At 45.6% G+C, this 6,401-nt stretch overlaps 2 non-coding genes and 1 pseudogene across 2 annotated transcripts; 1 reads left to right on the forward strand and 2 right to left on the reverse strand.

The window, feature by feature from the left end:
• Positions 1–374: 374 nt before the first annotated feature.
• Positions 375–481, forward strand: LOC114845231 (U6 spliceosomal RNA). The gene has a single exon (XR_003783843.1). It is a non-coding gene; the product is annotated as a U6 spliceosomal RNA (small nuclear RNA).
• A 404-nt stretch (positions 482–885) lies between these two features.
• Positions 886–994, reverse strand: LOC114845230 (U5 spliceosomal RNA). Its single transcript, XR_003783842.1, has one exon. It is a non-coding gene; the product is annotated as a U5 spliceosomal RNA (small nuclear RNA).
• Positions 995–1,223: 229 nt separating this feature from the next.
• Positions 1,224–1,370, reverse strand: LOC114845218 (U1 spliceosomal RNA; annotated as a pseudogene).
• Positions 1,371–6,401: the final 5,031 nt, after the last annotated feature.

Here is a 6,401-nt window from a genome sequence, read left to right on the forward strand (position 1 = left end):
TGTCCTTTACATGAAAGGACACAGCTTTACATAGAGATGCCTTTAAGCCTCCAATTGACCCTTAGCTAACTTACTAGCATGTTTTGTAAACCTGGGAGGCAGAAGCAGCGCTGGCCAGACAGCGTTAGCTTGACACTGTCTTGTAATTTGCAACAAAATCATTCAGGCCTCATTCAAACAGCTCACATCATCCAAATGTCTACACGCTTAGTTAGTCTCAAAGGCCACGCTACTATAGTCGGTTCAAAGGTGCGGCACCACTACATCGGCTTATTTGCTGCCAGGCTAGTGGCAGCCTGTCAGGCCACACCGCGACTTGAGGAAGGTTTTTCCCAACAGCTGGTCTATAAGGCACTCATCGCATCACGTTTGCCGTGCTTGCTCAGGCAGCACATATGATAAATTGGAATCGATACAGAGAAGATTAGCATGGCCCCTGCGAAAGGATGACATACAAATTCATAAAGCGTTTTCACATTTTGATGTGCCTTCATTCCTCCTAACGGAAGCACGACTTTTTTCAGACATAGATGTGCATGGCTTGTTTACAGATTTAAAAAGATGAACTCAGTGAGGTCACATTTGGTGCAGAAATTGTTATATGTGTTTGCTCTGGAAGTGGTAGGTTTGTGGGTAGAACAAAGCCGAAAGTGGGAAGAAAGTGCTTGTGATCAAAGAGATCTGAGGGGGTGTGATATTACAACTCCGAAACAGAGTCATACTCAAACGTAGCTGACACGGCGGAAAGTGCAGTCATTCCACCCACTGACGTAGTGCTGACTTGACCCATTGGTACTTTGCCCTGCCTACTGGAGCAAACGATGCCACAGGAGGCTTCCTGTAGCGTGCGCATAAATGTGTGTTCTTCACAAAACTGTGATGGCACTGCCCGCAGGTAGAGCCTGCCAAAAATCATATCAACTCGCCAGTATTCCTCTCCACGGAAGTCTTTAGTAAAAGGCGAAAGACTTGTTTTGAAGAGAAAACAGAGCTAAGATGGCCCGGCACCATAGCCAAAGCCAAAGTGCCTTCTTGTACAAGCCACAGTCGTCACAAGACGCGTGCCTCTGTCTTGCAGTGTTTCACAGGCCTCTCCCCCTTCCTGTAGCTCTGCCAACCAAACAGGCAGGAACCAAGGTGTGCCAAAGGTCACGTGCCAGCCCAACCACACGGGCTCAAAGGAGCCTATTGCCGTGTATGCATATTGTCCTTCAACTGGAAATAAGGGGAGAGCACCAACGCAGTCCCCCACCAGCACGAATTATGCAGTCAAGATTCCCCCATTTTGGGAATTCGCAGGGGTCTGACAGCCAGAGTGCAATGGCCGAACAACCTTCTTGATCATGGTATCTCCCCTGCCAGTTAAGTATGCCTTGCTCCACCAACACTCATGGAGATTCCTCCCGGGAATGCCTCCTGATCATGTTGACTGACGGTGCTGAAATTCAGTGAGCCTATAGAACTGCACCAAGCGACCACTCAGACAGAATGCTTGTGTACGGGTTGACATGCATCATTTCCCCTAGTGTTTCTGTTCCACATGCAGAAACGTGCCTCTGCCATCACACATTGCTACATTTCTAGCACAACGCAAGCAAACGCAAGTCGCAGACAGTCCGAAGGACATGTTAACACCTCAGGCCTTGATAAACAAGACTTGGAGATACTTGAAAAAGTTGCCCAAGACCTCGGAAAGAAAAAGAATAAAACAGCCAACGTTTTGGTGGTGACGGCTGTAAAATCAGGCTCCCCACCAGATTTGATTGGGGAAGAAGCATGGTACCGAGGTCCATCAGAAACCGGCCCCCCACTGATCCAAAACACAAAGACAGATACATGCCCCACTCAAGAGTATGAAACACCTAGTGGTTCAACTAAATTTCAACAAGTCCCCCAGTGAGGATGAGTCTCTTATCCAGGGTGAACCACCTTTCCGCCATTTCCTTGGTAACCTCACTGAAAAGGGGATTGCACAAAAATTTTATTTAGCTGTGACACTAGAAAGCACATTGAATCATGAAGCTCCCCTTGACACAGCTGCGGATATCACTTTGGTGTCCACTGCCCTGTTTAGAAAATTGAAAGCAACGGTTCAGCAGACAGGCAAGAACCTACAACTGCACTCCTGCTCCCTGAACATCAAACCTAACACCAAACAGCCTAAAAGGAACTACACTTACAGCAATGGCTCTGATCCATGTGACTGTTGGACCCATGAAACTGGTCCACCCAGTGTACGTTTCCCCTATTGACATAATCCCTCTGCTGATAGGCAAAGACCTGCTGAACTGCTTGGAACCCATAATTGACTTCAAGCGCTCCCAGATCTATGCTCAGGTCCGTGAACCTTTGCCCCTTTCCCATCACCAGCCTGCAGAGACCCGGCGCTGTGCCCTTAACCTTACAGTGCCCTGCGACCCATCTAGCGAACCTGCTGTGGGAAACACAAACACAGAACTTGAGACTGACTCTTTGACCTCAACCCAAGTGGCATTGCCAACCACTGAGCTTCTGACTTAGCAAGACACCTTATGCACTCTGGAAAACCCCACTCTTCCAGGGGATTTCTGTCCAAGAGTCCTTAAAGGCATGAAGCTTGAAAGTCATCAGGTGATGTAGTCATGATGTAGCTCATGCACTTTGGGTGGACAAATCTGACATCAGCGCAGACCTATGTGAATCTCTCTTGCAAACCTATCAAAGCATCCAGTTTGTAGCCAAAGCCAGTCGTTTCACCATGGATCCTAATCCAAAGGTTGTGAAATCAGCTGGAGTCTGTGCACTCAAAATACAATGGAACAGGAGTGACCTGACACACTCCTTTCTGGTCATATCTAATCTTCCATACTCCTTCTATGTTGGTAGCGACCTGCTTGTCCGCATGGATGTCCAGGTTGATACCGTCAACAACATCCTTTGGTCGCTTACCGGTGTGAACACCTCTGCAACCATTGAGGACCCAGATGGTCTGAAATCAGGACAAACAATTCCAGAAGCATGTCAAGTAGCTACAGCACAGCCAGTAGTGATACCAGCTCATACTAACTACAAGGCCATACACATTACCATGCAACCTGGACAACACTTGAATCATTCCCAAGCATTCTTCCAACCTTCTAACTTCCTTTGCCCTACGACTCAGCCTAGATGCCACTCATTTGCTGGAAATACAAAACAGAGGTATGACAAGTGGAGTTGTCACAGGAGCCACACTTGGCTCAGCCGGACCCAAACAAAGAAAATAACCTGCCTGACACACCTGTAAGCGTAACACAAGCACCGAATGACGACTTTACAGCCCAGGTTGACAAAGTAGTTGCAGAGGCAGATGCCCTGCACACCGACAAGGAACAAGAAAAATTGTGCGCTCTCCTCCAAATGTATGGCCTCGTTTGCTAAAGACTCACTAGACTGTGGACTGACTAACATTCACACAGTGCAAATACCCACCTCCCCAACTCTCCGCCCACGTCCGTGCATCAATACAAGATTCACATTGTCTCCTATGAGCCAGTCCAGGAAATCATAGATAACTTACTTGAAAAGGGGATCATTCGCCATGAAACAGCACCTATTCAGCACCACTATGGCCAGTGATTAAACCAAATGGCAAATGGCGGTTAACCATTGACTACCGCCAGCTTAACAAACAGGTCCCTCTATCCAGATGGCCTATGACTCAGCTGCAGCAAGAGCTCCCCAGAGTGAAAAATACTAAATAGTTTTCCACCACTGATGTTGCCTCAGGGTTCTGGACCATGCCAGTAACACCAAGACCAAGACAAACTGGCATTCACCTGGGCAAACAGGCAGTACACTTTCACTAGGTGCCAGTTTGGCTATGCTAACTCACCAGCGGACTTCAACATTTTCCTAAAAAAGGCGTGCCCTGAAAACATTTTGCAACTTCACAGCTTCCTAGGCATATGCAATTACTCCCGTCAGCTCATAGAGGACTATGCTGACCTAGCTAAACCTCTAACAGAGCTCCTTAAGAAAGACACCCCTTTTGTCTGGGGTGTGAAACAGGAAAGAGCGATGCAAGCTCTGAAGACCTGATCGTTGCTCGTATTCCATATAAAAGAGAACAAGGACTGAATAGGTATGCTGTTAATTGCTACGATCGTCTGTCAATAAAATCTAAAATGATAAACCTGCCTCTGTGCAGCCCCATGACTAGCCTATCCTGACAGCACTAAAGAATTCCACCTGCAGGTGGGATTCTCAACACATGCCTGAGTTCTGGTCTCTACCAGTTACATGAGCAAGACAAACATGTGGTAGCAATGGGTGCAAAACTCTTGCACCCATGAAACTGTGAAAAAGCCCGTTTAGCCACAACGGGCTTTTTGTGTGTGTGGGCTGTAAAATACTTTTTCAACTATCTGGGTGGACAGAAGATAATCATTGAAACAAACTACCAACCTGTCTCTCAACAGCCAGCGGATTAGAGAAGGCGTTGTGACAAACGCCTGTGTGGCCACTTGGTTAATGTCTTTACAGAGTTTTAATGTGGAGGTGTGCTATGCTCAAAACCGTGCGTTCCCTCTGGGCATGGACCTTGCCGCATGTCAATGTTGCACCTCTGAACCCCTGAATGACATGCCTCCAATCATGAACCAATCAGTCCCAGAACCTACGCGCCACCACTATTTTGATCAAAATGCAATTCTAAATATGATCACTGCTTATGTGAATGGTTGCTCATTTCATCACCAAACTCAAGTGCGTGCAGAGGTTGGTGTGGAGTGGACCAATGATGAGCCCAGGGAACCTCACTTTCTCTTAGGTGCTCAATCATCTCAATAGGCAGAAATTGCAGGTATTCTAATCACACTGCAACTAGTTGCTGCACAACAGATCCACCTGCTTTTCATATGCACTGACTCCAACTACAGTGGTAGCGGTTCAAAGTGACTAGCGTTTTTAGTGCAGTACCGACGCGTCGCCACGGTGCAGCGATTGCGTCGCTGACTGAAGATTTTTAATCCATGCAGCCGGCCGGAAAAAATCAGGAAGCTAGTCTCGTTTTAACCACCAGGTGGCGCAGCGTTGATTAGAAGCCTCCAAAGCACTACAGCGTACTGTAACTGAGATCCGACTGTTCATTTCTAGCTATTACACATATATTACAGACCTATTTTACTGTTAAGCATCTGTTGTGTGGTCAAATGTGGAGGAGTATGAAGCGCAACATCAAATGAATATCGTCGCATTCAAATTGAAACATTATCTATGACTAGTCATTATGTGGTGCCATTCCTATATCCTCCATTATTCCAGTGGTTAAGATGAATGACTGTTTTTTTCCGTTTTTATTGCTTTTACTTTGCATTTTTTTTCTTCCGTAATTTGTTTTCATTCTCCTCCGCTTTTTTGTGTCTCTTAATAGCAGACGTCTCATCCATACCACATAATTCCATGATTTTGCGTCGCGGTTTAATTAATATAATTTGAATGCGCATGGCCAAGTAAAGACGTAGAGCGCAGTCCATCTGCGACTACAACCGCTTATTTAGGTTTTAAACTTCCACAACTTGTTAATGAATGTTTTCCAATAGTTTTAGATTTTACGTAAATAACTGTAATAATCATAGAAATTTGTTCTACAGCAGTTGTCGATCTTAATTTTGACAGGACGCCAGAAATCAGCAGATCTATAGCGACGCATTGCAGCAACATGTTTGTTCCTACGTGTTTACTCTGTGTCTGCAGAACGGCAGTTTGACCTGTTTTGACTGCGCATGTTATTGTAAATGAGTGGCTGAGATCAATCTTAATCAGCCCGTGTATATTTTCAACATTTTCAGCCTGTGTTTCATTTCTCTTGCGATGAGCGGCAAACGGATTTTAATCAAAGCACCGCCGAACAAACCAATAAACCATGAAAAAATATTTGTTTTTTACAAAAAGACACGGAATTGGAGTTAATATGTTTTTATTGTTTAGAGACAAACGGAAAACACAAAAAGTTGATTCTCTCATTACCTGTGCTTATAATTTGGTGGAGGCATCAAACTCTTACACAAACACAGGCGTGTTTCGGAGTCATGTGTCCAGACAGAGAGTGACCAATACACAAATGTATGGATGTCCAAATGCAGGCTACGAGAGAAACGGGGTTCAAAACTTTGATTTCCCATTCGGCCATCCATCCGCCTTCACTGGCTTCTCGTTTCTATTGCTATGGGCGGCAAACAGATTTGAATAAAAGCACCGCCTTACAAACCAATAAACCGAGCAAAAACATTTTTAACAAAAACACAGGGAAGGTATGTGCAATATCAAATGAATGCACCTGTCAGCGGTGAAGACATCAACTCTATTCAGTCGCTCTTCAGTTGCTACTGCCATCTCCTCCCCAGTTCACACACCTTAAAGCGTCCGAACAAATGAATGCG

Source organism: Betta splendens, chromosome 17 (assembly GCF_900634795.4).
Source record: "Betta splendens chromosome 17, fBetSpl5.4, whole genome shotgun sequence".
Taxonomy (NCBI): Eukaryota; Metazoa; Chordata; class Actinopteri; order Anabantiformes; family Osphronemidae; genus Betta; species Betta splendens.